Source organism: Pristiophorus japonicus, unplaced genomic scaffold, assembly GCF_044704955.1.
Source record: "Pristiophorus japonicus isolate sPriJap1 unplaced genomic scaffold, sPriJap1.hap1 HAP1_SCAFFOLD_300, whole genome shotgun sequence".
Taxonomy (NCBI): domain Eukaryota; kingdom Metazoa; phylum Chordata; class Chondrichthyes; family Pristiophoridae; genus Pristiophorus; species Pristiophorus japonicus.
In genome coordinates, this window is record NW_027252780.1 from 536,251 (window position 1) to 547,998 (window position 11,748).

An 11,748-nucleotide genomic window follows, 5' to 3' on the forward strand; every position below is an offset into this window, starting at 1 on the left:
TCCTATGTAATCCTGTCAATTCGGCACACATGATAACAATTCAAAGGGCAGCTCCTTACAACTTTCAGCACTAGAAGATGGGCACTGACTAAAAGACAGCGCAGAGAAATCTTCAAGATTATTTGGAGCTAGACGCTGAATTGAAGTGTACCCAAATTCAGGCGAGTTCCGGCGTGCTGAATGCATCACGGGTGTCAGACGTCAAGTCAGAAACAGCGCAGCCTACACCAGGAAACATTTCGCTTTACTCATTTGATTAGTTTTCACATTGCTCCTGTGAAGCTCTGAGATTTCGTAAAATGTGGGGAAAACGGCGCAAATTCATAAGTTTATATTTACTTTGATCTAAAAGCCAGCGTGGCTCGGTTATTAATTTGGGAAATGAAATGAGCTAAGTGTAGCATGCTTGGTAGAAAAATATGAATTTGGACATGAGCTATAAGGGAAAAGTACAATGAAAACATGGAACAGACGCATCAAATATTCCACAAAAAAACGACGAGGATGAGATTTGAACCCATGCGTGTAGAACACAATAGATTAACAGTGTATCGCCTTAACCACTCGGCCACCGCGTCTCATGCCTAAAGAGTGCTCAGCCCTTCGGTTTCCTGCTTTTTGCATCCAAACATATATCCCCTGCGACAAAGTCCAGTTCACCACTTGTGTGGCCTGAGCATCGAGGTCGACAAAGTTGAAAGTCTACAATCAGCTTGTGGAAGCAAAAGACCTTCCGATCCTTGAGATGAGGGACTATCAGAAATGGCCAGTTTTGAGACAGTATCACAAAGAATAGAAAAGGTACTACCCGGTGAGTTAAACGGCCCGATAGGACATGGTTCGCACCGAAGTCAGACGCATTATCCATTAGGACACACCCCCTGCCGTCGCCAGAAAATGTGTTGTATTTGGAACATAAGCACATAAGAAATAGCAGGAGTAGGCTATTTTGCCCTTCGAGCCTGTTCGGCTATTAAATAAGATGATGGGGGATCTGATAATGGAATTAGCTCCACTTCCCTGTCCGCACTCCATAATGCTGAACAGAATTATCACTCAAAAACCTTTCTATCTGCACTTTCAATATTTTCAGACCGAGCCTCCAAAGCGCTCTGGTGCATTGTCTTACAAAACTCTCAGAGAAGAAATGTTTGCTCATATCAGTTTTAAATGGGCGGCCCCTTATTTTACGACTATGTGACCCTGTTTCAGTTTCCCCGATGAGTGCAAATATCCTCTCTGCATCCACCTTGTCGAGCCCCCTCATGATCTTATACATTTCAATCAGATCACCTCTCATTCTTTGGAACTCCAATGTGTATAGGCCCAACCAACCAAACCTATCCTCAAAGTCAACGCCTTCATCTCCGGAATGAAGCTGGTGAGCCTTCTCTGAGCAGCCTCCAATACAAGTGTAACGTTCCTTAAATAGGGAGAACAAAACTGTACGTGGTGGTCTGTACAATTGTAGCAGGACATCTCTGTTTTAATATTCTAACCCCCTTGCAATAAATGCCAACAAGTTATATGCATTCCTGATTACTAACTGTAACTGCATACTAACGTTTTGACTTTAATGCACAAGGACCCCCTGGTCTCCTTTTATTGCATCACTTTGCAACGTTTCTCCATTTAAATTAGAGGCGCTGAAATTCCGTTTTGGCCATCCCGCGGGCATTTTACAGAAAAAATACGCACCGACTTCAGCTGCTGAGCACGTTCGACCTTCCGATGCTGAGGCCGCCTTCAAATGCGATTCGTAGCGGGTGCACTGCCTCGAGCTGGAGTCACATAGCTCGAGGCAGTCAATCAGGTAACTATCATAGAAATAGGATTTCCACTGGATCCTAAGCTCCAATTACTTTGATTGGGATAGAGCCCGAAACACCACAAACACAGCCCCAAACACACAAAACATTAATTAAAAAAAATAATTACACTAATTTCATCTAAATTAAAGTAATTAATGTCTTAAAAAATAATTTCCAGATTTTTTTACATTTTCTTTAATAAACTTACCGTTGTGGGGACGGTATTGAATGAAAAATTATGTTTTAATAACTTTATTTATATATGTTTTGGTTTTTTTAAAAACACTTGCGCCTGTGAAAGCCGTCTATATGCCTGCTTTTTCAGGCGCAAGATTTGTGAGGACCTTTGTAAGAATAATTATTGGAAATGTCCAATTACAAGTGTCCTCGCTCCAGAGATGCAGCCATCGATCAAGCCAGAAACTTGTGCACAGGAAAACGGGATTTCTGAAGTACTCCGTACAGACCCGGGGAGGCAGGAATTTCAGGGCCAATATTTCATTTTCTATTATTTCTGCCAAAGTCGATAACCTGACATGTTCCCACGTTATAATCCCCCTGCCTAACTCTTGCCTACTCACTTAGCCTGTCTATTACACTTTGAAGATTGTCTTTGTGCTGCTCACAATTTGCTTTCCCACCCATTTTTGTATCATCAGAAAAACTTGGCTACATTACTCTCGGACGCTTCATCCACGCCATTAATATAGATCTGAAGTAGTTGAGGACCCAGCACAAATCTCTGCGGCACCTCATTAGTCATTATGTCCCATCCGTTAAATGACCCATTTATCCCGACTCTGTGTTTTCTGTTAGTTAGCCAATCCTCTATACATGATAATATATTACCGGCAACCCCGTGAGCGTTTATCTTGTGCAGTAACCTCTTCTGTGTCATCTTATCAAATGCCTTCTGTAAATCCAAATGCACTACATCCACTTTTCCCCCCTTATCTACTCTGCTCCGTATATCCTAAAAAATTCCAGCAAAATTGTCAAAAATGTTTCCCCGTTCATAAAATAATGTTTACTCTGCTTGATTCAATCATGCTTTTCCAAATGTCCTGCTATGGCTTCCTTAATGATGGAATCCAGCATTTTCCCAACGGCAGATGGTAGGCTAACTGGTCTATAGTTTCCTGCCTTTTGTCTGCCTCTTTATAGGGGCGTTACATTTGCGGTTTTCCAATCCGCTGGGACGACCCCAGAATCAAGGGTATGTTGGTAGATTATAACCAATGCATCCAGTATTTCTGCTGCCACTTCTCTTAAGACACTAGGATATAAGCCATCAGGTCGAGGGGAATTGTCCGCCTTTAGTCCCATTATTTGAACTCGTAATAATTAATTAGTGATAATGATAGCATTAAGTTCCTCCCTCCATATAGCCTGTAGATTATCCAGTCTTGTGATGTTTTTAGTGACCTTACCGTGAGAACTGATAGAAAATATTTGTTCAAAGTCTCTGCCATTTCCCTGTTCTCCATTATTAATTCGCAATCTCATCCTCCAGGAGATTAACATTTACTTTAGCCACTGTTTTCCTTTTTATGTACCTGTAGAAACTCTGACACAGAAACATATGCAGGAGTAGATCTTTCGGCCCTTCGAGCCTGCACCGCCATTCAATAATTTCATGGCTGAACATATAACTTTAGTACCGCATTCTTGCTTTCTCGCCATACCACAAATATCTGTTTTTTATATTTCGTGCAAGTTAACATTCATTATCTAACTGCTTTTAATCATATTTTTAGTCTTTTTTGGCTGGATTTTAAAAATGTCCCAATCCTCTGGACTCGCACGAGTGGACGATTGGGGGAGCGAGATGGAACATGTAGCCGAAAAGTTGCTGCAAAATAATTCAGCACAATTTCAAGTCAAATGACCTCCAAACAGAGCGGATAAAAGAGCAAACACCTACATCTGCTGATTCACTGTGAGCAGGGCTCGAACCTACACTGAAGCAATTCCAAATCCAAAGATTTAACAACCCAGCCACTGCAGCGAGCACAGCGCATTTTTAAACACACACCGAATGAAACAGCACTGACAGCACAATGCTTTTAAACAGACAAAGACTGATCCGAGATTGACGGTACAACAACTTGATGTTGCTGTATTACACAATAGAAAGCGGGATTGGCTGAATCGCTTTAGGCGGAAATTGAAGTAGGCCCTCCTGCTTGTCTCAGCTAATCAGTTCGTTGATCAAGGGATATGTTTGTCACTCAGATAGGAAACTAATGGAATCCTTACTAATGGAGAAAATAGAAGAACATCCAGAAACCAAAAGTTTAAAAATGAATAATCAGCATGGATTTCAACAGGGAAAGTCCTGCTGGACCAAGCTCATATAATTTTTGAAGAGATAATAGAGAGGGTAGACATTGACAATGCAATAAGTGTAATGTATCTATATTAAAAAAAAAATCTTCGCTATGATACCCAATAATAGCCTGATGAACAAGGTCAGGGGACAGGTAGCAGAATGGATAGCGAGCTAGCTTCAAGACTGAAATCAGAGATTGGAGATAAAAGGTAGCTGTTCATATTGGCAGAAGGTGGGTAGTGGTGTTGCAAAAGGATCAATGCTGGACCATTATTGCTCACAATTTATATTAAAGATTTAGACTTTGGAACTAAAAACAGAATTTCCAAAACTGCCAATGATACCGAATTGGAGGAAATTTACACTGAGGAGGGCTGCAACACATTAATTCCCTGCGCCATGTAAGAACAGCCTATGCCTGTGTAGGAGCTCCTGGAACTGTCCTGGCCATGGTAGAGTTGTCTAGGTCAATTTGGAGCGAATTAATCCTTCTCTGAGGTCCCTATGTTCCTGAAAATGGCTGTATGAGTCTGTGTAGGAAAGTGTGTGTCTGTGGTGTTGATCCCTGCTTCCGTGTAGCATCTGCCTGGTTCTGTATAGGAGCAGCCTGCCTTCACGTAGGAGATGTCAGTGTCTCTGTCGAAGCTCTCTGGAAATGTGCTGGTGTTGTCTGCAGCTAATGAGGACATTTTTCCTACTGTGTAGGTGATGCTGGGTCTGTGAGAAGAACTGCCTGAGTCTGTACACAAGCATTTTGTTGCTGTTTATTAGATTTGCCTGTCTGCACAGGATTGTCTGGATCTGTGCAGTAATATCTGGCTTGGTGTAGGATCAGTACTCCACTGTGTGGGAGCTGCCTGTGTCTGTTTATCTGCTGTCTGGGTCGGTGTAGGAATAGTCTGGATCTGTGCAGGTAGAGTGTGGGACCGTGTCGGAAGATTCTGAATCTGTGAAGGTAGAGTCTGGGAATGTAAAAGAGCAGTCTGAGTCTGTCTTGCAGCTATCTGGGTCTGTGAAGAATAATTTGGAACTGTGAAGGAACATAGAAACATAGAAATCCACAGTGCTGACGGAGGCCACTTTGGCTCGCAGCATACGTGCTGGCCGACAAAGAGCCAAAACATCCTTTGATCAACAACCTGAAGGTTATATATGAACTTCTGAAGAATGACAATGCCGGAAAGGTAAAGAACACCCAGCCCAATAAATCCGCCCCACACAACTGCTGCACGTCTTGACCGAAATATTATAAACACCACCCTAACCGGTGTCATTATGAACTCATGCGAGATGCAAAAAGCAGAAAGAACTACAGGCCAATTGTGGGAAACAAGTTCTGTGAAAATTCCTCACAACCTTGGCGATCGAAACTGGTCCAGGAGATCACATTGCCCGTATTGGATTCCCTGCAGTACTTACAATCGTATCTGCGCCAGCCAACAAGAAGTTAGCCATTCTCATCCCACTTACCAGCTCTTGGTCCGTAACTCTACAGGTTACAGCAAGAACATTGTACTTGAGTGTATAAAACATTGGTTACGCCGCAGCTGGAGTACTGTGTGGAGTTATGGTCACCACATTTCAAAAACAAGATGTGATTAGGCTGGAAAGGGTACTGAGGAGATTTACAAAATAAGTTGCCTGGACTGGAGAATTTTGTTGATGAGGAAAGATTGGAGATGCTGGGACTGTTTTCTTTGGAAAAGAGGAGGCTGAGAGGAGACTATAATGAGGTGCATATCATTATGTGTGGCCTAGATAGAGTTGCCAGGAAGTACCCGTTGCCTTTTGCAGAGTGGTCAGCAACCTGGGGGAATAGATTTAATGTAATTGGGGGTGGACCACTTCCCCTATCTCGGGAGTCTCCTATCAACAAGAGCAGACATCGATGATGAGATCCAACACCGTCTCCAGTACGCCATTGCCGCCTTCGGCCGCCTGAGGAAAAGAAAGTTTGAAGATCCGTCCTCAAACTGTCACCAAGCTCATGGTCTACAAGGCCGTAGTAATACCTGCCTTCCTGTATGACTCAGAGACTTGCACCATTACAGTAGATACCTCAAGTCGCTGGAGGGATACCACCAGCAATGTCTGCGCAAGATCCTGCAAATCCCCTGGGAGGACAGACGCAATAACATGAGCGTCCTCGTCCAGGTCAACATCTCCAGCATTGAAGCACTGACCATACTTGATCAGCTCCGCTGGGCAGGCCACCCAGCCCGCATGCCAGACACGAGAATCCCAAAGCAAGCACTCTACTCGGAATTGGTCCACTGCAAACGAGTCAAAGGCGGGGAGAGGAAACGTTATAAGGACACTCTCAAAGCCTCGCTGATAAAGTGCGACTTCCCCACCGACACCTGGGAGTCCTTGGCCATAGACCGCCCAAAGTGGAGGAAGTACATTCGGGAGGACGGTCATCTCCCCGAGTTTCGTCGCTGAGAGCATGCAGAAAGCAAGCTTAGGCAATGGAAGGAGCAGGCGGAAAACCAGGCTCCCTGCCCAATCTTTCCCTCAACGACTATCTGTCCGACTTGTGACAGAGACTGTGGTTCTAGTATTTGAATGAACAGCCACCTGAACTCATGCTGTTGCGGGGATGGTTAGGCGAGCTATGAGGGTACATGTATTTACCCAGGGGGTCGTGGGAGTCCGGAACTCACTGCCTGAATGGGTGGTAGCGGCAGAAACATAACACATTTTTAAAATGATTGGATACCACTTAAAATGCTGTAACCTACAGGGCGGACTGAGAGCTGGGGAGTGGGAATTCGGCTGGAAAGCTCTTGATCGCCGTGGGCGGACACGATTGGCTAAAATGGCCTCCTTCCATGCTGTGCATTTTTTGCATTTTCTACACTACAACAGTGATAACACGATTAAAGTACTTAATTTGCTCTGAACCGCTTTGGGAATTGCTGAGGTGAAAGTCTCTGTCGGAATGCTAGCTTTGTAAATTAAAAGTGTCCTAAGAAATTGCACAGCGTTAAGGCTGGTTCGCTCAGTTGGTTAGAGCGTGGTGTTAATAAGCCAAATTCGCGCGTTCCAACCCATTGCGGACCATTTATTTTATTCTTGGTGTTGCGGTTGGGCTGCAGGTATTTTAGAGCAGCTTAAACATTAAGGAACGAAACTCACACCGGACCTGTAATACTTTGAAGAAATGGTGAAAAACATTAGTTCTGTCGCGAGCTGATGGCCCTGCGGAATGTTTCTAGCGTTTAATTAACAATTCCATATCCTCCGGGGCTTTGTGACTTCCCGTATTTCAATCAGTGAAGGGCTCACTGCCGCTGATTGGTTTGCAGTGCAAAGTATGGAACTGATCAAAATACAATTCGGCTATGTAATCCCTCATTCTAATAAATAATCTGCTGCACATTACAGGGGCCACATGGCTGAATGGATACGGCCTCTCACTTTAATGCCAACGCTGATGTTATCAGAAACTTGCAGCATCAAACCCTACTACGGAGTTTTGTCAAATCTTGTTCAGCTTAATAAAACCAAACCACGTTCGCACTCATTCACCGAAGGTGATTTCCTCCCAAACATTGCAGGGATCTTTATTAAAAGGTATTTTTTTTCATGCTGTGTATATTTCTCGCTGATTTTTGCAGATAGTGTCCTTCAAACCAACAATCACAAAGTAATACTGTTACATTATTAGTGTTTCCAGTTCGAACAACAGCTTCGCATCAATAAGTGTAGTAAAGGGCAGTGGAGGGAATTGTAATCAGATTCCAGTGATATCCACAGGGAGTCGATTAAAAAAAAAGTTGCCTGTAAAATGGCAGCGAGCAGGGTTCGAACTCTGCACGGGGAAACGCCATTGCATTTCATGCCTGAACTACTCGGCCAGCGCAGTTACACGATAGAACTGTTTTAATAGTTCAATAGTCGGTGCAAATTATCAGAGAGTCCACCTGCATGCTTGACCTGTTGCATCTCCCAGACGATGTAAAAATTAAATCGTAGAAACATAGAATTTCACAGCAAAGATGAAAACAATTCGGTCAGAACTGAAAGGATTTACATTTCGCGAAAAACTGAATAGACTGGGGAGTTTCTTTCTAGATAATACAAGTGAGATATATTATTAACATGATGTAGGGATTTGATAGGGTTGATGTTGTCGTGTATGTAGGCACCTTTAGTCATGACTTCACGAGGCAGGGTAAGATAATTAAACTGTGTAGACCTGTAGTCCTTTCCTTGCAGCTCCTGAGTGAGGACAACAAGCTGTGTGTTCCTTTTTTTACTGGGTTACCTGCAGTGTGCAGTTGACCCTTAGGTCTCCAGTAGCAGCACCCTCTGATGTACAGGCAAGGTGTGTACCGTATCAGGGTACATTCAGTGTTACATAACAGTGTTACAGATATCACACAGTAAGCAGGCACGTATACAGAACAACACTTCCCCCCTTAGCATTTTTCATATACTTATTTTCATGCCCAGGGGAGATGATCAGTGGTTAGGCTATTGGAGGTTTTGGTGAGGATTGTGTGGTTGCCAGGTATGACCCCTATGCTTGCGGCTGGTCTCAAACATTTCCCCTCCCCCATACACAGACCATGTGGGTGTTACTGTTGTGTGAGCCCTCGGGCGTTGGGTAGCCACGGCAGCAGTTGGTGGTGTGTATACACTGTGATGTGGGTCGATGTGGGAAGGGCCACAAGACTGGGTGGGCTCCTTGTCCTCTGTTGTTGTAGGGTGGTGCGCAGGGCCACAAGATTGGGTGGTCTCCTTGTCTACCAATTGGGATGAGGGTCAAATCGTTCCAGCGTTTGCCAGGGAAGCTGGTGGGTATTGGACTCATTCTCCTGCTGTTGTCTCTGGTGGCCAGAGGTTGTAGGGCTGATCTGGTGCAGGTTGCCATTGGTGGTGGCTGGACTGCCCATTGACCACTGTCCCTCTAGTGGGTCTGTTCCCACCGGCTGTGTGTGTACTGCAAGGGGCATCACATGCGTTACAAAGGTCCAGGTTACATGGTCAGGTAGCCTGCTGGACGTGGGGGTCTTCCACAGGGGTATTCTATTGGAATCAGCATGGTCCGTATCGGACTCAATGTCTTTTGGCAGTGTCCTACCGGTATACTTGACACCTTGGCTCTGATCACACATATTTGAGCCTGTATTATACATTCTCTCATTTGCATCACTTTTGGGTGTCCTGGTTTCAACAGACATCGTTACATTCGGCATTTCACAATCTATATCATTACTGTTAAGCATAATAAACTTTTTCTTAATCTTACTGACACCTGCATTCATCTCATTAGTCATATTAATTGAACCAGCATCACAATTCATTGTTACATTGCATACATTTTCATACTTGCACCCTTTAATTGCATCTTTAGCTTGAAAGTCCGTCGACTCAAATAGTTGAAACTTCCCCCTTAAATGTATTTGTTTACCGGTCTCCTTTAATGGAGCCTTCAAATCCGATTGGCCACTCAGTGTTACGTGATCCTCCTCCATGTCCACTCGTGGCATGGCGGAGGCCATTTTGATTACCGGTTCTGCTGCTTGTGGTGCTGCAGCCATTTTCTGGTCTAGCTGCAGGTAGGCTGTGGTGCTCTTTTCTTCCACAGGTTCGATCCTGGATGTTGGGAATCCATTTATTTCGTCAATGTTCACCACTTGGAGTGCTGCCCCGGCCCGGAAATTGGCATTTGGATCCTCGGTGTCGGAGATTTTTCCGGGGTGCTGAGGGCAGTCGAGCTGGACAGTGGAACCTCCGGATGCTGCGATGGATCCATGTTCAACGTCGATTGCCAGACCCCGGACGTGTGGGAGCAGCTTCACTTGGACAGCCTGTGGTTGTGGTCGATTGGCAGGATTCATCCAAATTTCTTCAAAGGTCGCTTGGCTCATCACAGACTGGCTCGCCCCTGTCTCGCACTTCATTGAAACTGGGACCCCGTCAACGTCTACTTTCATCGTCCACGGAGAACTTTCGGTGGAGTAGGTATGAGTTCCATACTCTTCTTGCAGGAGTTGAGCAACTTCACCTTGCTTTGTGTTGGAGCCCCGGTGATCAGCCAACTCATCAGAGATGCGGTGAGTAAAGCTTTCTCTGCACATCCTTTCAAGGTGCCTTTTCTCTTTGCATGCATAGTCTTTGTATCGACACTGTTAGGCCCTGTGGTTTTCACCACAACGCCAGCACGGGGCTAGCCGGTTTGCCCCCTGTTGCGGACTCAGGTTTTCGGAATCGGGCAGCGTTTATGCCCTTAGAAGTATCAATGCGGTGCACTGCTTTCGTCGGTTTAGACTCATTTAGTGCTTCATTTAGGTGTTCGCCAAAGTTGCATGGTGCAGCCAGTCTCCTTAAGTGTTCCAACATTTCTATAAAAGCGTCCCAATCCTGCCCATCGGTAAATTGCTGGCAGTTGCTGAGATTCGACATGCTGAGCGTGTGCTTTGAGACCTGGTACTACCGTCGCCAGTTGTAGCGTATGTCGGCACCTTTAGTAATGACTCCAAGAGGCAGGGTATGATAATTAAACTGTGTTCACCTGTAGTCCTTTATTTGCAGCTCCCGAGTGAGGACAACAAGCTGTGCGTTCATTTTTATACTGGGTTACCTGCAGTGTGCAGGTAAATCTTCAGTCTCCAGCAGCAGCACACTCTGGTGTACAGGCAAGGTGTGTACAGTGCAACGTTACATTCAGTGTTGCATAACAGTGTTACAGACATCATACAGTAAACAGGCATGTATACACAACAGATGTGGAGAACATATTTGCTCTGGTGCAGGAGTTCAGAACGGGAGGTCACCGATAAATTCAGTAGGCAATTTAAGAGTAACTTACCAACCAAAGATTAAAGAGTGGTTAGAATGTGGAAGATGCTAATGAGCAGTAGTTGAGGCGTATATTACAGATCAATTTTAGAGGGAGCTACCTAAGCACATGACTGAGAAAGCAATAGAACAATATGCTGATAGGATCAGGTGAAGTAGGGTAGTGTGGAGCAGTAACTCCAGCAACACCAGTTAGGTAAAATTGTCTCTTTCTGTGGTGCAAACTCGAAATAACATTATGTAACACAGATTTTAAGCAAGAAGATTGTATGTAGCGCCTTGAAATTAGAGACACGTCCCAAGGCACTTCACAAGAGTATTACGCGAGATAAATTTGACACCAAGCCGCTAAATACAAATTAGCGCAGGTGACTTAAAGCTTGGTCAACCAGGTATGGTTGAAAATGAGGAAGAACGCTGTAGACCGCTGGAAGTTATCATTGAACTGGTCAGGATGTTAATGGAATTCAACCCGGAGAAGTGCGAGATAATGCATTTGGAGAGTGGATATGGGGTAAGCGAATAAACATTAAATGTTAGTACACTGATATGTGTAGAGGTGCAAATGACCTTGGAGCGCATGTCCACATAATCCTTGATAGTAGCAGGCCAGGTAAATAAGGTGGTTAAGAAGCAACACGGAATATTTGCCTTCATTAGATGAGGCATAGAATATAAGATCGGGGAAGTTATGCTTCAAATGTGTAAAACTCTAGTTAGGCCACAGCTGAAGTATTGCATGCTGCTCTGATCGCTGCATTACAGGAAAGATCTGACGGCACTCGTGATGATACA

The 11,748-nt window shown here is 44.5% G+C and overlaps 1 non-coding gene across 1 annotated transcript; it reads right to left on the reverse strand.

The window, feature by feature from the left end:
- Positions 1-496: 496 nt before the first annotated feature.
- On the reverse strand, positions 497-578 carry trnan-guu (transfer RNA asparagine (anticodon GUU)). The gene has a single exon. It is a non-coding gene; the product is annotated as a tRNA-Asn (tRNA).
- Positions 579-11,748: the final 11,170 nt, after the last annotated feature.